Source organism: Tiliqua scincoides, chromosome 5 (genome assembly GCF_035046505.1).
Source record: "Tiliqua scincoides isolate rTilSci1 chromosome 5, rTilSci1.hap2, whole genome shotgun sequence".
NCBI lineage: Eukaryota > Metazoa > Chordata > Lepidosauria > Squamata > Scincidae > Tiliqua > Tiliqua scincoides.
The window spans coordinates 110,291,779-110,315,815 of NC_089825.1; the positions used below are offsets into that span (position 1 = coordinate 110,291,779).

The 24,037-nt window shown below is 44.4% G+C and overlaps 1 pseudogene; it reads left to right on the forward strand.

Annotated features, from left to right (window-relative positions):
* The first annotated feature begins 384 nt into the window (after positions 1–384).
* On the forward strand, positions 385–1,326 carry LOC136653134 (olfactory receptor 5V1-like; annotated as a pseudogene).
* The last annotated feature ends 22,711 nt before the right edge of the window (positions 1,327–24,037 follow it).

Genomic DNA, 24,037 nt, shown 5'->3' on the forward strand with positions numbered 1-24,037 from the left:
GTGGTGGTTGGAGAAAAGCATTTTTAGTGTTAGCAGGGAATAGAGTTCAGCTGCGGAGGTAGGCTAACCCCCCACCAAATTCCACTATAATGGGGTTGGATCAGATATTCCCATAGTCCTGGGAACTGGAGTTTATGAAAGCTGATGTTTCTTCTTGAAAAGTTAAAGGTATATAAATTCTGTGAGTTTCTGAGAGTTCATTAGGAAGAGGAAGCTGGAAAGAGAGAGAGAGAAAGCAAGGAATGGGGCAGCACAAATGCTTTCTATGGATTAAAAAAAACTGCTGTTGTGCTTTGACTGTTGTCATGCTTGTATTTGTGTGGCTAAGCCCTCTATTCCATGTGCCACCTTTTGACAAATATTCCATTTAATATTCCCTCACAGATGGAGCCCCTACATCGGATGGTGCAGAATGGCACAGCTGTTACTGAATTTATACTCCTGGGGCTTTCCAGTGACCCAGAGGTCCAACTCATTCTCTTTGGTCTCTTTCTCCTTTGCTACTTGGTGGCCGTAGGTGTAAACACTCTCATTCTTCTCATCACTGCTTTGGACAGCAGACTGCACAACCCCATGTATTTCTTTCTGGGTAATCTCTCTGTTGTGGACATTGGGTACACATCTTCCACTGTTCCCAAGATGCTGATAAGTTATCTCTCTCAGGACAAGCGAATCTCCCTTGCTGGTTCCTTCTCCAAAATGTATTTCTTCATCTCCTTTGGTGGCGTTGAATGCCTCCTGCTGGGTGTGATGGCATATGACCGGTATGCTGCCATTTGCCACCCACTGCACTATGGTGTATTCATGAACCCCAAAACGTGAGTGTGGCTGGCAGCATCTGCCTGGATTCTGGGCTTGGCTAACTCTGGTGTGCACTCTGGCATGATGTCCCTTTTGTCTTTCTGCCGGGACAATGTCATCCGACACTTCTTTTGTGACATCCCACCCCTGTTTCAGCTCTCCTGTTCTGACACTCAGGCCAATCAAATTGCAACCTTTGTGGTGGGTGGAGGTGTGATCATGGGTTCATTTCTGGTTACTCTGGTGTCATACATCTATATAGTTTCAGCCATCGTCAGGATCCGCACCAAGGAAGGGCGTCTCAAGGCCTTTTCTACCTGTGCTTCTCACCTGACTGTGGTCAACATCTACTTTGGCACCATCATCTTCACTTACATCCGTCCCAACTCCACATACTCCCAGCAGAAGGATCGGATTTTGCCTGTGCTATACGGGATTCTCACACCAATGCTCAATCCGATCATCTATAGCTTGAGAAACAAGGATGTGCAAGGGGCACTCCGGAAAGCCATGGGTAGGGCATAAAACTACATTCACAGAATCCAAATGATTGTGGGTTTTCTGCTTCAATATTGTGAAGCCAAGACTCCGTTCTCTATATTAGCTATATTAAATATGCTTCTGCCTGCCTTGTGGAACTTTCAAGTTTCACTCTTGGAGCAGAGGATGTTTGTGATACAACCCACTTTTGAAAGTGTCCCACATTTCAGAAATAATTCACAAAGTGGTTTGGAATGAAATTGCTGTTTGAGAAAAAGATGTCCAAAACAGGACGTTTCCTCGGTGCCCTTCCTCAGTCAAGTCCCTTGTTCTTATTGTGTCTGTGAGCTCCTCAGAGCAAGGACTTCTCTTCAAATGTAAAGTACCATGCACATTGATGGTGCTATATTTTTATTATTAATAATAATAATTACATCCCACTGGGTGCAAGAAGTTATCAATTTCTCTGGAGTACACTTTGAATCTACAGAGGTTGGAATGGTTAAGACCTGTCTGATTTACACTCAGCACAGATGCTTCTCCTGGAATTTATAGCTGGATCCAGTGACCTTGACATGAGTAAAGCTGAATCTCACCATTTCTAAGCTGCAGCTCTTGAATGGGAAGAGGACATTGTGGGTTAGAATGCTGGTTTGCCAGACATGGGGCAGGAATTGTCTTAATGGGATGGAGGGCAGTAGAATTAGAGCTGTGATAGAATTCCCAAATTTCAGATTGAAAGTAACAATGTTAAAAATATGGCATTTCTTTTTTTTAATACTTTCTGTGGAAATATTCACCATTTAAAAATTGTGTTCAGCCCCATTGTTTCCTCTGGCTTTCGCTGCTCAGTCACTTTCTTCTTTAGCCTAACTACATGATTCACACAGGCGATCTTACCCAGACAGGGATCACATTTGTATGGGACAATGCTGCAGTACTACATAGTAAATCACAGCTGTGAATGCGATTGGAGTGAAGCAAGCAGACTTGCTGCCTGAAACCTTGCAAATCTGTCTCGTCAACATTGGCATTGACACCTGCCTCTAGTTTAAGTGCCAGCTGAAACTCCACCCCAATTTTGTCCCCCCTTTCTTGCTTGCAGGCGTGTTAGTAAGTGCATACCCTCCTGCCAACATCTAACTCCTTCTTGTCCACCTGGCTGCTTTTGTTGAAAGCATGGGGAGGGGAGCGCAGCGCAGTGCAGTGATTCAGGAACATCCTAACACTACTGTCATCTTACTTTCATCTTGCCACCTCCCTCTTGAACCTGCCCAGCCGCATTCAAACACACTGACAGCACAATCCTAAGGGCCATTTACACCACTGGAATGAGAGTTCCAACAGCACAGTTTTATGGCTGCTGCAACCATGACAGTGCCAAAGCCTCAAGTCATGAGTGGCTGGGTTTGTGTAAAAACAAGGAGTTGACACCCGCTGCCACTGGTAAGTTTGTGTAAGGGTTAGGAGGAACAAAGGGAGGGTGGAATGGGGTGGGGTGGGCAGAACAGGAAGGTGACAGGGTGAGGAAGAGGGCAGATTGCATCCAGAAAAGGGGTGGGTTCGGCAACATTGGCACCCACAAAAACCTAACCCCCTTCCCGGACTCTGGAGCTAATGCAGGTTCAAGTTGACCCATGGCAGCTGTTGGGGCATCCCCTGGGGCAAGGAAACAAGTATTCCCTTACCCCAAGGAGGCCTCAACAAGCCACAATGCCCCTGCAGCATACAGTAGAAGTCGTGTTTGCAAACTGTGTTGTCATTGGGGAGTTATGGAGTAGTCCAAAGAGACACAGAGGCAACTGGAAGCCCTTCCCAGATGTAAATAGAACTTTTATTAATTACCTCTGGTTGGCCTTCTAGCTCCTGCTCTAGCCCTTCCCCACCATTAAATGCAGCACATGCTGCATCAAGTACAATGGTGAGTGATAGGATTGGGTGGTAAGGGTTGTAAATTTTCAGTTTTCCAGCTTTTTAGAACAATTCAAGAAAAAAAGAAGCAAATAGTCCAACATTTATTATCTTTCAATGCCTTTTGTAAACAGTTTTCTCTTAAATAGAATTCTCTTAGCAGCAATAATAGACCATAGGATCCAAACAGCCCAGTTCAGGGCCAATTCCCCTGTGCCAATGCAGTGGCACCATTGCAGCTTGAGGGGCATCTTGCAGGGGAATTTTGCATGTTGGAGGTCTCCTTGAGGTAAGGGGACATTCACCCCTTTGCCACGGGGAAAGCCCCAGCCAGTGTCTACTTGGACTTATGCCAACCAATTCATTTGCCCAAGTCTGAGTTTATCCATGTTGGTGAATTAAACCTGGGAAGGGGGATGGGATATGGCAAGCCAATCCCACCCCCTTTCCTGAGCCCAATCTGCTCATCATGTTGCCACCCCCCCGGCCCATTCCACCCCCCTCCCCTCAGCAGTCATTACATTACCTGGTCAAGTTGCGAAGGATTTGAATGTGTTCATTTGGAATTTGTACAAATCCTCAGTTCCTTTGGGGGCAAGCAGTGGAATGTGACTTCTTTAGCAACACACTACTGGGGGATGCAGGGAGGACACACTGATTGTTCAGTTCTGCATCTTCAGTGTAATGTGTAGTTCTTCTCAATTCACAATAGTCCCCTGAAGCAATTACAGACAAGTTCAACACTCTCTGGATCTCATTAACCTCCAAAGGCATGGGTGTGATTCATTATTTTTGACACAAAATATTTCTGCACTCAAAAAGCCTTACTGTCGACCCCAGTAAGTTATTGTCACCACGCCAATTATTTCTCTCAGCTCTAGGGACAATTTAGAAAGCAACAGTTACAATGTAGTAGTGCCTTACACAGGATTTAATAATAGAGGGAGAGAGATTGAGGTTCTCTCAGAAGATCGATAAATGCCATCCTTAAAAGTCATATGCCCAGTAGGTAAGAAATTGATGCTTACTAGTTTTTTGTTTGTTTGTTTGTTTAATCAAATAACGCTTGAAAAATGTCCTGAATGTAAAAAATGTCCTCTATGTATGACTTGAGAATCTGATATACTGAAAATATGATTCCCCATCTCTAGTTCAATTTCACCTTTCAGTCACTGTTCCAAAAATTTTGACTGCCATTTTCATTAAACCAGCACTTTTGGAACACTGAGAAAAAAAAAATTGAAAGGATATGAGAAGGGACCATGGAGCTCTGAAGAGTTTTGCATTTATCAATGTGTAAAGCCAGAGATATGGTGTTCGTTGTTGTGAGCTCCACCCCCCATCAGACAGTTCAAGATAGCATGAAAGAGAGATCTGTGCGTGAAATGAGTGCACTCCACCAATTTGCTGTTGGGGTAAAATGGTAGACAGCATGGGAAGGAAAGCTCCTCTCAAACCATTCTCAACTCTCAGAAAACCATGTTTGCCTCCAACTTGGAGAAGCTCCTTTGTCAGTGGGCAGACGTCGGCATCGGCTACATAACAGGAACAAGAGCAAAGCGAAGGGCAATGTAGAAGAAATGGACAAGACAGGAAGAGGCAAAGTAGTGCAAGCAAACAGATCACAAACTTGGCACTTCTAAGGAAATTTTCTAGGAGCTACAGATCATCCCTCTATCAAACTCTTTCTTCTTTTTAAAGAGGCAGTTGCGAAGCTGCATTCAGGGAAATGCAAAAGGCTTCAAGTGAGTATGTATTCCAAGGCTAGCTGAGGCTGAGAAGGAGTGATTTTCCTGAAGCTACTCTGTACAACTGGTGCTGGTGCTGTACAACTGGGCCCCGGAGCAGAGCCCAAGCCTGAGATTCCTATGACAGCCCACCCACTTATGGCGCACTGAGCACTTCCATTAACATTGTGTGGAAGTTTCAAGAGTGATCTAGGGTCCTCTGCTGGGCATGGCTCTTTGGTCAGTTCCCAAATTGGTCATCCTGTTCTGCTAACACCTGTCTACTGCCTTTTTCCTTATTTCCCTACCAATAACCCCTCTGCCCATTATCACCTTGCACAGTGTCCATGTTTGCTTCTAAAATTCATCTTATAAACATCTATTCAGGAATGTTCTCTTTTGTTGAGGACAACATTTTAATCTTGTTTTAGGAGCTCCATTCCTTCTGAGGTCAACTATATTCAGAGTTGCTTGATAACTGTCTTTGATTTACTGTCTGCTGTATCTGAGATGAAATATTTCTAAATGCCAGGTCACGCTGATTGTTAAGGGTCAGCCGTGAAAACTGATTGACTACAGATGCAGAGATTGCCTGCCTCTTATATTTTCGTCTTTGTGAAAGTGCCAGCATTAAAAGTTGAAACTGTGATGTCCTCTCCTACCAAAGAATCTAAATGGACTCCACCGATCCTATAGGAAGACAGAACCAAACAAGTTTCACAGGATTTGTCTTCATGGGATTCTCTATTGATCCAAAGAACAAGAGTCTTCTCTTTGTTGCAGGCTTGTTCGTCTATCTGTTGACTTTGGCAGGGAATCTAATAATCATTATATTGATCTGCGTCGACCAGTGCCTCAAAACTGCCATGTACTTCCTCCTGGGAAACCTCTCTTTTATTGAGATCTGCTACACGTCCACCATACTCCCAAAGGTGCTGTGGGACCTCCTGTTGGGGGACAAGACCATCACCTTCATTGCTCTCCAAATGAATTTCTTTATCACTTTAGCAAGCACAGAGTGCGTACTCCTCTCAGTGATGGCATATGATCGCTATGCAGCCATCTGTCACCCACTCCACTACACCACACTCATGAGACAATCTATATGTACAGGACTGCTAGCAATTCTTGGTGTTCTGGGCACTTTAATTCTATTGTCAACACAGCATCAGTCTTTTCCCTAACGTTCTGTCACTCCAATGCAATTGACCACTTCTTCTGTGATATTCCTCCTATACAGCACCTCTCTTGCTCTGACATTTTTGTCAGCCAGTTGGTGACCTTCACTGTCTCCTGGTGTATTCTTGTTGTGACTTCCTCCACGATTCTTCTTTCCTACATCCTCATTGCCTCTTCTCAAATTCCATACAGGTCATGGTAGGATGAAGGCATTCTCCACTTGTGCTTCCCACCTCACTGTGGTGAGCATCTTCTATGGTACCATCATTTACACCTACCTACGGCCCTCTTCCAGTCATTCCTTGGAACAATACTGCCTGGTGTCTGTGTTGTATACTGTTCTTACACCACTGTGAAACCCCCTGATCTACAGTTTTAGGAACAAGGAAGTGCAGGGGGCACTCTGGAGAACTCTTGGAAAGGATAGGTCATAGGCACAGAATCAACACCTTGAGGGGTTTAAATCCACAGGATAGTATGTTTATTGTCTCTCATGCACATACATGTATGGCTCTCATCCTCACACAAAAATTTAAAAGGTTACCATAACTTTCACAAACATTGGGCAACATCATTAATTACAGGATAGTATGTTTCAAAATACATTGAATGAGTTGTCTTTTAACAAATACAGGTGCAGCCTATTTATCCACGGATTTTTTATCTGTGGATTTGTCTCAAGGCAAATGGGGTGGGGGTACTGAAAGTCACACATGCCTTTGCCTCCTTTGCCCTGCACTGGCCTCTTGCTCTGTTTCCAGGCAGCCCAAAACACAGCAAAAAGGCTCTGTCTTGCCCAGGCAGGGAATAGCCCTGGAGCCATGGAAGAGGTTCCCCTTGCAAAGGAACAGTAACACTCCTGGAGCCCCTGAGCCAGCAAAGAGCCTGAAGAGGTGGGCGGAAAACCCTGTGTAACTAGACGTGCAGCAAGGTGGATCGCTCGCTCTCGCTCTCGCTCTCGCTCTCTCTCACTCACTCACTCACTCACTCACACTGGGGCAGATGTGGCAATAACAGAGGGTATTGCTTTAAAAAACACAGGGAGTGTTTGCCAAATCCCCTCCCCCCAGATGATGCAGACAATCACCTACACAAGCAAGCCTTCCCACCAAGCAAAGCATGAGATATAGCTTACAATCCTCTCCACACTTTCCTGGGAGTAAGCCCCATTGACTACAATGGGGCTTACTTCTGAGTAGAAAAGCATAGGGCTGGACTCTGAAAAGCTCAGCATCCCACCTGTGAAAGAAGCAGGACAGCTGTCAATGGGGAGGGCTGGGGGGAGGCAGGAGGGGGAGGAGAGGAGATTGCTTTAAAAAACCCAGGGAGTGTTTGCCAAATTCCCCCCCCCCCATGATGCAGGCTGTCCTGCTCCAGCAAGCCTTCCCAAGCAAGAATTGGGAAGCCTTGGAGAGACAGGTGAGGATGAGCAGAGAGTCAATCTATAAGTCCCAGAATGCTCCAGGGAAGAGAGCTTCCATGATGGTGGCCAGGGAGGGCTGCAGGAGTGGAAGCAGCAAAGAGGAGGAGGAGAACCTGCAGCGCTCTTGGGAGACTGCCTGGGACACAGAGGATGAGGCTTCCCAAGCAAGCTCACCATTCCAACTGTGAAAGAAGCAGGACATCTGGCAATAGAAGGGCTGAGTATGGAGCAGAGGGAAGGGGAGGGGATTAAGAACAGATGCCTTAGTTTCCTTCCATCCAGAAGTGTCAGGCTGCAGCGAATTTGCATAACTCTATGGCATTTAGCACAACACGTTTTTTGTTAATCGTGCCGAGTCACGGGACGGAACTAACATTGTTAAATAGGCTCCACCTGTAGATCTGTTACCATTTTTTATTTGGAATGTGCACACACACATCTGTTACCATTTTTTTATTTGGGATGTGCATGCACACACACATGAATATATTAGGTTTATATCTTTGTATAATAGGGATGATGAATACATTGGAAAACATATTTTTCCATGCAAAGTCAGATGAGCTATAACTTAATGAGCACAACTAATTTAGATTCTTCATTCTTGATTCAAAGCACCTCATGTAATCATAATGTAAATTGTTTCCTCCTTTTGCTCTCAATTTTTAAACTTTCATTTCAAACCTTTTCTGCTGCTGGATCACCATTAGCTCAGCTTGCCAAAAATATGGGACATGTTTGTGTGAACAGATACACTGTTATAGTTTCAATATCCATATTTAGAAAGAGGATACTGGGTGGGTAATAAGCCAGAGAAATAAATTTGTGTGACAAATTTTGACTGGCCTTTGGTTACTCAGAAGTCTTCATGGTTAAGCTGAGATATCAATGTGGATTTTCTCAGTACAACTCCAACATGTGATCCACTAAAACAACTTTCCTTTCTTTGGCAATAAGATTCTAATCTGCAGTTGATTTGTTGCCAAGTGAGATTTCATCTCCTGTAGCCACCTTTCACATGTGCCTTAAGCACAATTCTATCCTGCGCTGGAACAGGCAAGCAAAGAGGCTTGTGCTGTATCCAGCGCAGGATAGGTGCCAGAAGTAGCTCAACCAGAGGCAGGGGGAAATTTTTCCCCTTACCCCTGGGTAAGGGTCGCTGGCCCCTATGGGTCTCCTCGGACTTGCACCACCTCCTGTGCCGTAAGGTGAAAAAAGTTGAAAATCACTGCTCCTGATAATGAAGACAAATGGAATTGAAAACACACACAGAGACACACACAATGTCTTCAGAATATGCAAGAAAAAGAAAAAAAGTTATGGGTTTGGGAGGAAATCTGAGCTTCTGGTCACTGACAATTTCCTTTTACCCACAGCGCTTGTGCTAATTGCTATTCATTCAGTACGTTCTGCTTCGTTCCCAACATGCACTGGAGACCTTTACTTCCTCCCCAGTGCAGAGAAGTTTTTGACTGTGGATCCATCCAACATGTTTACTTTAGCCTGGCAGGTCTTCAAGTGCTTTGGGAAGAACAATTCTCAACCCTGCAATTTTCATAACCGGTCAAGTAGTGAATACGCCAAGGATTAGCAGAAGGCACTTGCAAAGTTTGTAACAACACGCAAGGTGACACACTCTTCTCTTCTATAGTGGGTTATAAAGACCCAGTTCAAAGCAATTTGGGATTCACATGTCTGAGAGTTTCAGTGAAAACAGGCAGAGCTGTAACTAAAGGGAATTTCAGGGTCTGTGTAGTGGGGAAGCTGTAACTGTTGTCAGATTTGAGATCCATTTTATACAACCTTTCAAGAATGCTAATGGCTGTAGCAGCACTGATGATGGCCAGATATGTCACAATGAAGGGGACCCAGTATGTCTGGGGCCAAGGCTTTCTGATCTGCAGGCTGATTCTATTATTGCTGATAACTTTGCTACAGCAACTGCCTCATAGTGTCAGTATGAATTGTGACCCTCGAAGGGATTTGCAGTTCTGCCCCGTAGGCACTAGTTCTTTAGAAAGTATTGTAATTGGTGAATTTACATCTTTCGTACAAGCAGAGCTCAGGGAACTTCCCTTTAATGCCAGACCAAAATGGTCATTCATCACTTTGTAAGTAGTTATTTCAGTCATCCTCTCCTGGATAATATCTGTATGCAGAAACAATATAATTTTTTAGATATTAGTTATTTGATTTTTTTTCTGTAAACCACTTTGTGAACTTTTGTTGAAAAGTGGTATATAAATACTGTTAATAATAATAATAATAATAATAATAATAATAATAATAATAATAATATACAGTTACAGTACACAGTCATTATACAGTTGCTCCTGACATTTTTTGTTACATTTCTCTGTTTCTCTGTGTGTAACTAGATTCCTATTCAAGTCAAGTTCTCTTGTTCCCCAACATTTCTGTCACTTTCAGATTGCAATAAATCTTTCTAAATTTGGATTGAGAGTAGAAGAAATCCAGCCATCCTGAATTTATTCCTATGGAAGGGATGAGATACATGCATGTCAGTTAATCCGTGTTCCAACTTGTTTCCAAGCTGTTCTGCAGCATCTTTTGTAGCCTAATAATTTGGCTGCAAAGAACCAGGGAAGGGTGCTCAGGCTCTGAAAGAGCAGCAACACTCATGAAGCTGAAAATCCCATATCTCAATCCACTGCCAGATCTCTGTGGCATGCCGGCTTTCTGCTACATTTCTCATAGTGGTATAAGTTAGGAGGATGGTGGCACAGGGGTGAGCCTTCTCAGTAGTGGTGCCACAATTAAGGAACCCCCTACTGGGAGAATTAAGATCTACCCCACCAAGGCGTTTCAGTGAGGGTTCAAAACCTCTTTCTTTCGTCTGACATTTGGGTGATGGCTTGTCTCCCTCCTGTGCTTTCATAGAAGATCCTTGAGTGTTTTGCCCTTTTCAAATTGGTTTTATTTAATTTTTGCTGGTTTTATTTATTGTTTTGATCCAGTGTATATTTTATCCTTAAATTGTAAGCTGCATAGGGCATGTGCTCCAGCAGAGGAGAGTTGGGATAAATATCTTTTAAATAAATAATTAAAATAAGAAGAAGCTAGAAGAAACCAAAGGAATTCAATTCCTGCCTCAGCTCAAGTCCTTCTCCAGTTACTTTGGCCAAACACAAAATAAATCTCTATTCATCACTGAAGTGTTCATCCTGTGGTTGGGATGTACCATATCACAGTGTGGATTAGGATTCAATGGAGGGACTATCTAAACATAATGCACACATTCAGATGCAATGTCTTTTTATCTAGGTAGCTATGTTTAAAGCCTGTGCTATATGATAAGCTGACATCAGCTTGCAGCAAATAAAATCAAATTTGGTGAGTTTATTACAGCCCTCAAAGAGAGGATTTTAGAGGATTAAAAAAAAAAAAAGATGTGGAAAACAAAATTATTCAAAACATTAACATGATCCTTTAGAGGTATGAGGGTTTTGCTCTTACATGGCATGACTCCAACAGTTTCTGTAGGAGAAAGAGTTCATTGCATGTGCCCTAATCAAGTGAAACTCTCATTGCAGTACGTTACCCAGGAAATACCATGAGCTCTTGCTCTTGAGTTTGCCATAAATGAGATCAACAGGAATGCCAACCTCTTATCCAACAAGATGATGAGACACATCAGCTTTCCAGATATTTTGAATTCAGTGGGGAGTGCTTACGGCACTATGAATGTCCTTTTCATAGGTTGTGACTATAATTACCATTGTGGCGAGAAACACAAGCTCATGGCCATCATTGGAGGGCTCACCCCGCAAAATACAATTCACATGCCCAGCATCTTAAATACCTACAAACTTCCACAAGTCTATTCCTTCATTGAAATGAACATTGCACTTGATTAATGGAAATGAAGGGAGCAGTCCAGCTGGTGCATTTATTCGTAGGTCATTCCCCCAAAGCAACCAAACCAAAAAATTTGGCTCAGCCCATTTGGCTCAGCCGAGATCCTCTTCAGGTACTTGCACCAGCATACATTAGAAAAAGAAACTCTTTTTTTCTGTTGTTTTGTTCTGTTTAGAAAGGCTGTTATGAATACAGAAGTGTTGTATGTGTGTGTGCTCTTTTGTGTTTAGTTAAACATTTCTCTTCATGTAGAAAGAATCCAAATTTCTCTGTATTGAGAGATATGTATGTATTTACATGTATTTACATGTATTTCTCTATACTTTGAACTTCAGTACTCCTGCCAATAGCAAAGCATTAGAGGACATTCAGATTTCACAATATTTGGTGCAGAATCCGAAAACATGAGGGGCACATTCCCTCTTGCTAGAGATTGGGAGAAAGATTTTGAAACTCAGGAGGAGAGAAAGGTTTCTGTCACCTCTAAAAATACTGTTGTCTTTTCTCCGTAGTTCAATTACAACTTCTTTCACCATGTATTGAGTGATAAAACTCAGTTTCCTTTACTCCATAACATGCTTCCAACTGGAAATGATGGGATTCTTCATCTCCTTAAGCACTTTGGATGGACATGGATCGGAGTCATTGTTTCAGATGATGAAATTGGGGCAATTTTCCTGCAGAGCTTGATATCTAGGCTCCTGGAGAACAACATTTGTGTTGAGTTTACAGAAATGATTCCAACACTAAAGAGTTACCAGCATCCATCTGATGATCTTCTACTTTGGACCAGAGAAAGAATAAATTATACTCTGTTATTGAGCAGAAGCAATGTGATTCTTGTTAACGGGGATGCACGATCAATGGAGATTTTCCGAAACGTTCTAATGGTCAATGAAAATGAATTAAGAAAGCCAATAGAAAAGGTTTGGATCATTACAGCTCATTGGGATTTCGCAGCTGTAAATCAACTGTCTCTGTTTACACCCATAACGTTCAATGGTATGTTATCCTTTGCCCTCCACTCAAATGATATGCCAGGATATGAAGATTTCTTGGAGACAATCAACCCTTACCAATCAAAGCTTCTTTTCATGCCACAGTTTTAGGCTTTGGCATTTAAATGTTTTCTTCCCTTGTCCTCTGTGAGAGGAGTTGCAAAGTGCAGTGGGAAGGAGAAGTTGAGGAGCCTCCCTTCACATGTGTTTGAAATGCAAATGACTGGCCAGAGCTACAGGATCTACAATGCTGTGTATTCTGTCGCACATGCTCTCCGTGCCATGTTTTCATCAAGATCCAAGCCAAAAGCCATCAGCGATGGAGCTACATTGAGTATCTGGAATCTCCACCCATGGCAGATCGGACTATCTCTCAATTTGAGCATAATAAACCACAAGTGCATTTTGACACAAACACTGGCTGGATTCTGGTTCCTAATTCATGTGCAGAAGGCAGTGGAAAGTACTTGTAGTCATAAATGAATTTCTATATTAGCTGATGATAAACCAATAGTGCAATAGTGCAATCCAGAGCTTCTTTATTCAGAAGTATCATCATTACTAAGAATAGTTATATCCTTCTTTAAAAAACAAAAAGCAATTCACAAAACAGCTCACACAGCTAAATTAAAGAATGGTTCCCCATCCCCCAAAGGGCTCACAATCTGGAAAGAAAGAAAAAAAACATGGAGAAAGCACCAGCTACAGCCACTGAAAAGATGCCATGCTGGGGTGATGAGGGACAGTTACTTGCCATCTGCTAAACATGAGGACACATTTTAAAAGGTGCCTCTTATACCAGTTGGTAGGGATGGAAGAAATTCCTCTCTATTCAATGGGTTTTATTCCCAAGTGTGTAATGATACCTGCACAAATCCTCTGGCCTTCTCCTTGCTTCTGAGCATTTCTCACTAATGGGTTGTGTTGAACTTGTGATGCCGAGTGCTTTCAGGCTTTTTCCAAAGGTGACTAGCCAGATCTCGTGGCCAGATCTAACTGCCAGAAGTGGTGAACAGCCAGGTCCGCATGACAAAGGCAATGGAAACCTGCTGGTTCTAGTAAGTGCATGTGGGTGGAGGGAGATGAGGAGGAAAGGGCCAGGTGGGGTAGGCAGAACGGGGTGGCAATGGTGCAGGGAGTATGGCAGATGGGGACTGGGAAGTGGGTGGGTCCAGCAGCAGCAGTAGCCGTCAAATCCTGACCCATTCCTGGCTTTGATCCCCTGAACTGTGTCCTTACAGAAATGTGTCACATATAGAGCTGGCACAGGTCTGAGTAGCCCTTTTGACCAGGCACAGGTTTATCCTGGGAAAGTCAGAACTTCCCTCACAGGATTAAGCAGGAGCTGCATTGGGGCCTCTGCATTGGTCATGTGGGGAACTAGGTAGGATTGGACCTCACAAGTATCTGCCACCACTGCTGCTGTTTGCGGCAATGTCTCTAAGATGGCCGTTGTCAGTGAGCCGTGGAAAGGCATTTCTGAAAGCGAGATGTCCTCTCTATGTCATAAATGAGCCATAGGATTGGGCTTCTAAAGAAACATCCACCTCATGGTGTAAAATAACGGGAACACTGAGCATGAGATGGCTGAGCATGAATGAACACAAGGTATGGGCTAGTGTTTCTCAAACTGTGATTTGGGACCCACCAGGGGGTCGAGCATGAAGGAACCCAAGGTATAGGCTGTAAATGCACAGTAAAATTGGTTTATATCAGAGATTGCAGGGAATGAAAAGTTAAATGCATCAAAATAGGGAAAAGTTACCTTCTGTGCTTCACAGCAGAGGAGAACCAGGCACACCTGCCACATGCCATGCCACCTCCAAGCACTCAGGTATTGACATATCCTTCCAATACCTATCCTACGTTAAAGCTTTTGGGGGGGGGTGTAGGTGTGTAGGTTAGAGAGGTCACACCGGAGGAGTGGCACAATGGCCTGGGCCAGGCCAGATCCTATTGAACAAAGACCAGGCACAGCAACAAAGACCTTGAACAACGGCCTTCTTCGAAGGGTGAAAGGTCCCCATGTACCACACATCCCTGGCTGTTTCATCTATGATGAGTCAACAAAAAAGTAGGAAGCTGAACTGATGGGAACAGATGACTACAATTGCTCAATTCTACAATTCCTTCTTCGAAGCAAAGTTCTGTTTTATACTCTCCCAAAAACAGAAAACCCTCCCAACTTTGCTTCAATATTAAACACTGAACTTCATTCTTGATGAAATGCTCACCACTGGATACCATCTCATGGAACTAGGAGAGCAATAATTCCTGTTCTGAGCAGGTGTGTGAGATACATTTCCAAAAGTAGCAGCTGGAGTGACTCTCCCCAGAGTCAACTGACAAGCAGCTAACAAGGTTCATATGACTTGAATTCACCTGTTTTTGTCCAGTTGGCATGCGTGTCTACATGCGTGCGCACACACACACACATACACACACACAATCTGTTCTTCTATTTATCTGTTTCTCTACCTCTCACCTTCTGACCCAGATCAATTCTTTCCTGAGAAACGTCCATTTCAACAACAGTGCCGGGGAAGAAATTTCTCTCGACCAGCAGGGAGATCTGGCAAGTTCATTGGATATCATCAACACAGTCACATTCCCCAATCACTCCTTCAAGAGCATCAGTGTTGGCAGGATGGACCCCCAGGCTCCTGCAGGCAGAGAGTTCACCTTGAATGGTAGTGCCATCCTGTGGAATCCCAGGTTCAAGCAGGTGGGGAGGATGATGCTGTTTTCTGAATCAAGAATTGGGAGACTGCAGGGGAGGCTGAGGCTGTAATTCTTTGAAAAAATGGAGTGAGTTCCATTTAATTCCGTGGAAATGACTTCTGAGTAGACATGAACAGGATGGTACTCTAATGGCCCAATCTTAACATGCCAGTGTGCCTCCAGGACTAGGGTCCAGGTGGTGGAATACGGTTACAGCATTGTAAGAGCTGTTTGGGAAGTGCTCATAGCTGCTTGCTTCCAGGCTACTGCTCTGGATGGTAAGAGTACCCTCCCACCATGACTGCAAAGAGAAGATCCTCTGAAGGTCCTTGGTAAATCAGCAAGATGGGCAGAATGGGGCCAGGGGTGGGAGGTTTGGGGCAGATTTGGGAAGATCAGGTTTCAGAGGAAGGAGGGTGTGGAACGTGGCACAAGTGACTTGTGCCGGAAGCTATTCTGGAGCCAACCAACAGGCGCCCTTTGTCTCCTCTGACTTGTACCAGCTGAAGAGCTGGTGCAGGTCCAAAGAGTCCCAGTGGCGGTCTGGTTATAGAGTTGATAAGAGAAAGGTATAAAATAGCTGGTTACTTTGAGGGCACATGGATGTAAACAGAGGACAAGGTATGTTATTAAATGGAGCAAAATGAACATTCTGTACCATCCAGTTGATACCTACACACACACCCATTCCCTGTGATCATTCTTAGATGGTGCCCCAGTCCAGATGTGTTGAGAAGTGCCATCCTGGCCAGAATAGGCTTGTTCGCGAGGGGCAGCAGATTTGTTGCTATGATTGTGTCCAGTGCTCTGAGGATGGGATTTCAGTGCAGACGGGTGAGTGAAAGACTGCAAAGTTACTTTCTGATTATTGTTGCTATTATCATTTTTATCATTAATTTTACATGGGGATGAAAAAAATGTTTGTCCAGGCCTGGGAGGAGTCAGGGATGGCTGAGCAGGCCTCCTCTACACCCTCACCCGCTCCCAGACCTGAAAATCCTACATGGTGCCACTTGGTTCTGCACCTATGAATAAGCTTGCATAGTTCCAAGTAGACCTATAGAGTTTGCAGGGGATTGATAAGGAGTATCCGCCTGAGGGAGGTCATGATTGAGACATACAAAATTATGCAGGGGAAGGATAAAGTGGATAGAGAGATGCTCTTTAAACTTTCACATAACACCAGAACCAGGGGACATCCACTCAAATTGAGTGTTGGGAGAGTTAGGACAGACAAAAAAAATATTTCTTTACTCAGCATGTGGTTGGTCTGTGGAACTCCTTGCCACAGGATGTGGTGACGGCATCTGGCCTGGATGCCTTTAAAACGGGATTGAATCCATTATGGTTTACAAGCCATGATGTGTATGTGGAACCTCCTGATTTTAGAAAAGGGCTACATCAGAATGCCAGTGCAAGGGTTGCCACCAGGATGCTGGTCTCTTGTTATCAGGTGTGCTCTCTGGGGCATTTGGTGTGGCCGCTGTGAGATACAGGAAACTGAACTTGATGGGCCTATGGCCTGATCCACTGGGGCCGTTCTTATATTCTTATGAGTAAGGGAACAAATTCTCCCTTATCTCAACAAGATATCCAGCTGCCTCCATTCCAGTCCTAGATACAGCGGAGACCCCACTGGATCACACAGCGGCACTTTGGGTAGGATTGGGCTGTAAACTGAGTTCAATGAGACTTGCTCTCAAGTAAGTGCATATAGGATTGCTGCCTAATTCATTCATTCTGAGATATTCCCCATTGAAAAGTGTGGTTTTCATTTTAATAGGACAGCCAAAACTACAAAGCTTGCTTAGCAGATACATTCAACAGCCTAACATTTGACATCAAATTATCCAAACACCACATTTCTTTCAATAGCACTGATCAGTTTAGAAATATTTGAATCACCTTGATTCATGTGGAGAAGGGTTTTCTTGCATGACTTCACTCAAAAATAGGTCAATCCTCTGTTAGGACATTGCCAAATTTCCTTTTACACAAGGCAAGAGCCTCTGTCCAGCATACCAATATTTTTCTTAAAAAGCAGAACACTTTGTGAGTTCTACTCACCAACAAAAGGAGAACTTTACTCCCTGGAAGAAAACTTGGTGGGTCAGAAAAATCCTGTGGCTTCTGTCACTAATTCATTTTTAATGCTTCATAAAAAAAAAAGTCTGAAGTGTAAGAGCACAATCCTGGGCTCAGCACATTGGATCACCACCGGCACACAATGTCACAAACGTGCCGCAAGACACATTTGTGAGGCTTACTGCTGGGCAAGCGCCAGTGGTAGCCCAGCATCTCCTGGTGCTGGGTTAGCATCAGATGGGCACCTGCGCTGCGCCGCTTGGCGGTCACATGGACCACCGAGCCACAGTAAGTTAAGCAGAAGCATGGGGGGATGCGGGGAGGAGGCGTTCTGGGAAGGGGGGAGGGGCGGAGGATGGGGAGAAGGCGGGGAGCAGGCATGATGGGGAGGCGGGAGGCACAGAGAGGGAGGCGGAGTCGTGCCGGGGGAAGGAAGTGGGGAGGGAGGGAGGTGGGACCGTTGGAGCAGACTGGTGGATCCTGAGTGTTAGAGTGGGGCTCACTGCCCGACACAAACGTTTTTACCTCACTCGGCAGTGAATTGAGTAACCCCATTCCGGGCTACTTCCCTTACCCTGGGGAAGGGGACAAAAGTCCTCTTCTCCTGAGGTGCCGCCCCCGGCTGCCATGGGCACACAGGATCTTTGCTGCCGCTGAAGTCGAGTGCCCTGGGAGCTGAGGATTGTGCTGTAATACTCTGCAAAGACTGGATCACATATCCCCAAGTGAAACATTCTGATGATGGTCTACTTATAGCCACTGAACATTCTTGATGGATTTTGAAAGAGTCAAATTGAATTAATTCAGTTCAATGACTTCCTTTTTCAAAAGCAAAACTTGCTATCACTATCAAGTGAGCTTCTTTAATTTTCTATAATGCCAGATTTCATGCTAGTTACAAGATGCTGATCCCATCAAGTTGAATGGGCTAATATAGATATGCTGAAATTATGGAGATTTGCTTATTTCTTTCAGATGCAGAACAGTGTGACAAATGCCCAGAAAATCAGTACCCAAACAGTCGCAAGGATCAGTGCATCCCCAAAGTCTTAATCTTTCTATCCTACAAAGAGAACTTGGGAATCCTTTTGTCTTCCTTGGCTCTTTTCTTTGCCCTGCTGACAGTTGTGGTGATGTGGACCTTCATTCAACACAGGAGTACTCCCATTGTCAAGGTCAACAACTGGGGCATCACCTGCACTCTTCTCTCTTCTCTGCTGCTTTGCTTTCTGTGTTCCTTCCTATTCCTTGGTCGGCCTGGGAAGGTGACCTGCCTTCTGTGCCAAACAGTATTTGGCATCGTCTTCACTGTTGCTGTGTCTTGTGTGTTAGCCAAAACCATCACTGTCATTTTGGCCTTCATGGCCACCAAGCCAGGAAACAGCATGAGGAAATGGGTGGGGAAGAGGCTGGCAGTCTCAGTCATCATTCTGTGTTCTCTCATTCAAGCTGGCCTCTGTGTGGTTTGGCTGGCAACATCTCCCCCCTTCCCAGAGTTGGACATGCACTCCCACATTGACCAAATCATTATGCAATGCAATGAAGGTTCAGTCTTCATGTTCTACATTGTCCTGAGCTACATGGGATGCTTGGCCTTGATCAGCTTCATCGTGGCTTTCTTGGCCAGGAAGCTGCCTGATACTTTTAATGAAGCCAAACTGATCACTTTCAGCATGTTGGTGTTCTGCAGTGTTTGGATATCTTTTGTCCCCAGCTACCTGAGCACCCAGGGGAAATACATGGTGGCTGTGGAGGTCTTCTGCATCTTGACCTCCAGTGGTGGGTTGTTGAGTTGCATCTTTCTTCCAAAGTTCTACATTATTATTCTGAGGCCTGAGCTGAACACTAGAGCGCAGCTAGTACGGAAGAAGGCTACTAGTCCATGACTTTTGGAATTGATCTCATATTTTCCATCCCCAGCTTTTCTTTCTCATCTCCTTTATTAGTGAGCAAACAAACAACTAAAAAACAAAACAGCAACCAAGTAACCAGAAAAAAAATAAAATACTTAAAGGTTACAAAATATTTTAGGTATATTTTAGGTATCCCCTGGGGGCTGGGGATAAGAATAGGCCCTCAGTTTGGCTGTACTTGTCGTAAGAGGCGACTAAGCAGCCACTGGGTCGATGGGACTCGTCAGCCTGGGAAGGCAGCTCATCTGAGAGAAGGAAAACTCTGACCCCAAACCTCTACTGCCTTGTGGCTACATCCAGTTATGGAAAAGGCTTCAGGAGTCAACCTCGAGGCAAAATCAGGAGCCGGAGTCCCTGAGGCAGTTCATGGCTGAACAATGTCACGTTCTGGCAACTCCTGCGACGCCACTGGAACCAACCGTATTGGCCTCTGCCTTTCCATTGGACCATTTCAGCGACATGGAGAGGGGGGATTTGCTGCATGGGTAACAGCCTATCCTCCATACGTACTTTACCCAGGCTTTGCACACTGGAGAGGACACTCTGTTCCAGAACCACCATTCAGAGCGTGATACCATAGTCTTCCGAGACTGAAGGATGCCAACAAAAACAAAATATTTTAATACGCAATCTATTGAAGTGTTTGTTTCTGATGAGTAACACCTCTGCATGAATATTAATAAGCAATTTGCAAGCCATCTCTACTAAAGCATTCAAGTCTTTCAAATGCTTCCCTAATATGTAGCTGCTATCTATAAGCCACATGTTTAAATATTGGTAATGTTTTCAAATGTTGTCATCTGTTTTTCAGTGTGGGGTGCTGTGTATGCAATCTTTGCAAAGAAAAAAAGACACATATACACACTTCAATTCACAATAAACAAGACTGACTTGTTTCCTTTTCAAATAGTGCACAGGTATGGGATCAAGAGCCTAATCCTAGGCATGCATACTCAGAAGTAAGCTCCATTATAGTCAATGGGACTTACTCCATGTAAGTGTGGGTAGGATTGCAGCCCCAGAGTCTGATCCTGGTGCGAGTGGAGAGAGTTATAGACCTGCATTATTTGGCAAACCACAGCCACCCCTGTCCCATTCAGTGGTTATTTAATATGTAAAGCAAATAGTGGGCAAGTATGTGGCAATCTAGATTGCTTTCCCAGTCATTTTTTTTTTTTTCAGGGGGGGGGGGGTGAGAGAATTAAAGCCCACCACTCTCATATGCTCCAAATCGATGTGCATGATCTGGTGGCTATTTAAAGCTAAAAAGAAACAGTTACATGCTTGCACTAACACAGTAGTGATCTTTATCAGTTGACAATGGGGAAGGAAGTGATGAGGAGGGGAAAGAGAAAGAATGATTAAAAAGGGGAAAACAGGTAGATGAGTATAATAAAAGCATTGATTCACCTCCAAGGGCAGCACCCTCCTTCATTTCTATATTGTATCCCTCAGAATTATTCCAAAAGAATATTCTTGCAAAATCCGTTTGAGCTTGAAAATCTGTTGTGATGCAACAGACTAAGGTAGCTGGCGGCGAACAAGCTTTATGTTTCCTCATTCCTCCTCCTCCCTTTTGAGACCTTCAAAATTCAGTTGCAGAAATCCTCAGGGAAGAAGTTTAAAGCATGTCTCTAATGAACACTAAAGTAAGCCTTCCACCAAGCCTTTGCAGCCAAGTGGTTTGATCCAGCTCCTCAAATCAGTCCCATGAAGGCCAATGAATACTGGATGGCACAGTGGTTCATGGAGGAAGACTGGAGTGGAGGTGCTAGAGAGTTAGGGCACTGTCCTAACCCCTTATGTCAGTGCTTTCCAGCACTGACATAAGGGCAATGCAGCTCTGAGGTAAGGGAACAAGCATTCCTTTACTTAGAGGCCTCCATGAGTGACACCCAATTGCAGGATGCAGCACATGTTCCGTTGGCACTGCTATGCCAGTGCTAGAAAGCACTGACATAAGGGGTTAGGATTGTGCCCTTAATGATTCAACAACTAGGCAGGCAGGAAGAAGAATGAATGTGGACCAAACAACATAAGGCTGTGAAACTAAGGAGTATTTAAATTTTTCCCCATAGAATCCTACTGGATTCTTATGTTGAGAGATTCTATCATATCTATCTGGATTCATTTGCTTTTTTCTCCTAATAATGCATGGACATACAAGGACTGGCTTTCACTATCTCCTTTAGTATGTAATGATTTTGAAACAAAGCCCAAGTGAAACAAACTTCTGGTCAGGGCATAGCACCTGGTGCTTACCATCTAGCATAGAATCCCTGCATTTCATTTTCCTCAGTGTATTTATTGGGCTGCCATCATTTAAAATTAGGGTGCCCAGGTAGAAAGAGGCCATCTTGAAACAGTTGTTCTCCCAAGTGAACAGGGTGAACATCCAGTCGACATGTTCACAGCAGTCCAACACAAACTAACTTTTCCTATTACCATCTCTCTAAGGAGCAGAGAGTACATTTCATAAAATCTTCCAGGTTTTTTTTTTAAAGTCAGAAATTGTAGTCCTCAGAGAGGTGTCTAACTTCTCAAAAACACTATACCTAGTGCTCATTCATGTAGGTAGCTATCCAGGTGAATAAAAATAGAGGTCACTTAATTCTGGAGGTACTTCCATGCTGAAATCAGTCTTCCATTCAGTGCTGGGTGTTGCTCTATAAAGGGGTCAGAATCAATAAATTCATCTTTAGACTACTAAATAAGCAAAAGCTTTCTTGGGGCACCTCTGACATTCTAGTTCTATTTGATTCCATAGGAAGGTACATCCAGGTCTAACAAAGAATTTATTTTTATAGGATGTTTGGCAGCCTGAGGTTTCAGAGCAGCTTCCAAAACAGAATATGATGAAAGCAAGGGACAGAGAATAAATCAGCAGTAAATCAAGGTGGGTAGGCAAGTGGGTAGCCGCGGCCTGGGGAGACTAGTCTTTGCACCATGGTGGTTGTTATGGCTGCATTTGTTGCTGTTTCTCTTCCTCTGGTGTGAGTGTGGAAAGATGACGGGCAGTTGTACATTTGACAGAGGTACCCAAGACAACTTGTTCAGGCCAAGTGGACAAGTTGGCGGGATCTTGTCTCTAATTCAGCCTGCAATTTATGAGGCAACTTTTCAGTATTTGCCACATAGAACACATGAGGTCTATTCATTTATTTATTTATTTATTTACTTTTGAAGATTAGTGGCATTAGTAGTAATAGTGATTTTCACACCATTTATTGTGTGTGAATATGTCTGAGTTTCTGTGTGCGTGCGCGAAATGTATTGCTTTTTATCAATCTATTTAACTCATTAAAATATTTGTATGCTGCTTTCCTCAATACCCAGAACTATTAAGAGGAAAACTTGGTTGTGACCAAAGAAAATCATCTTGTATACGCACCACTGAAATGAATTGTGATGGGCAGCTCAATCCCTGCTCGGTGATGCAGTGACACCGGTATGGAGATTTTTGGCTGCTGGAGGTCACCTTTGGGGTAAGGGGATATTTGTCCCCTTTCCCTGAGATAAGCCCCAGCAGACTCAATGGGTCAGCTTGGACCTGTGACAGTGATATCACTCGCACAAGTCCATGCAGGTGGATCAGGCCCAGAAAGGGACCTTGGATTTGACAGGTATCATGCTCAATCCCAACCCCTCCCGTGCCCAATTTGCCCACCCCTGTCCAATCTCCTCTCCATTCCAGGATTGCGCCACCACTGGGGACGGATAGTGAGTTTTTCTTTACTCACCCTCTGCGCTGGCCTCCTATTTCTGCCTGGAAATTCAGGCAGACTATCGGGATGACATACAGAAAATGTGAGCCTGATTCTGCAAGATGCGTGAACCACTCCTCCTTCCAATATATATCCTTCCCCCTTTGTTTCTGTGTTTTGAATTTCCAACTGAAATAATTTTAGAAGAGGCCAAACTCCAAAATGTTGTAGTATGCATACACTACATCATCCCCTCCCCCCTTTCTATCAGATCACCACCAACTTATGGAAGTCGGAGCCACACAGGTTGATCAGCCAACTTCCCTGGATTGCTTCTAAGTGCCCTCACTTCTTCTCTCCCATCTTGGGACAACAGGCAACTCAGATCCCTTCCCAGGCCAGCTTCAAGGTTATCATATCCCTTGCATGCGTAGGGCTTGCTCCATAACACTCTTCCTGTTTCTGTGACCCCTCCTGCCTAGGAGAATTTGCATGATTGACAGTTTGCTGCTGTGATCCCTGCAATGCTGAATCTCACCATTTCTGTTCTGTATCCAGGGAGTAGTAGGACGTACATACTTTATGTCAAGCTAACTTTGACAGCTGGTCCTGCCCATTTTTACCAGAAATCCCGCCCCCTAAGGGGGTTCAAGTTACCACTCAAACAACTTTCCCAACTGCCCCCCACCACTGGGGAGGGTTTTTGAGGCACCCCGACATTTGGTTTGGCGGGAAAAGGAGCCCCCCAATAAAGTGTGGGAAAGGGGGTTCATGTGACCCCTCAAACAACTGCTCCAGTTCCCCTCGACCACTTAGGTGGCGTTTTGTAGCACCCCGACATTTGGTTTGGTGGGAAAAGGAGCCCGCCAATGAAGTGTGGGAAAGGGGTTCATGTGACCACTCAAACAACTCACCCCATCGCCGCCGACCAACAGGCGCAGGTTTCATAGCTCTCGGACCACCGTGTGGAGCCAATGGGAAAAAAGGGGGGAGTGGGAACAGGTCCGGACATGTCCTTGTATTTAAGGCCCAGGGACTTTGGGAGAAACCCGATCAGCCTTTGTGGTTGCTGCTGTTTCTGCCATGGCCTCCCCTCTGAAAAGCTCACCTGCTTCGCCTTCTGAGATGGAGGCTCCCCAGTTGGAGTACGAATCACCTGCCGGGGAGGAGAGTGAAAATCACACTGTGGTGGTGGTCAAGATGGAGAGCCCCGAAG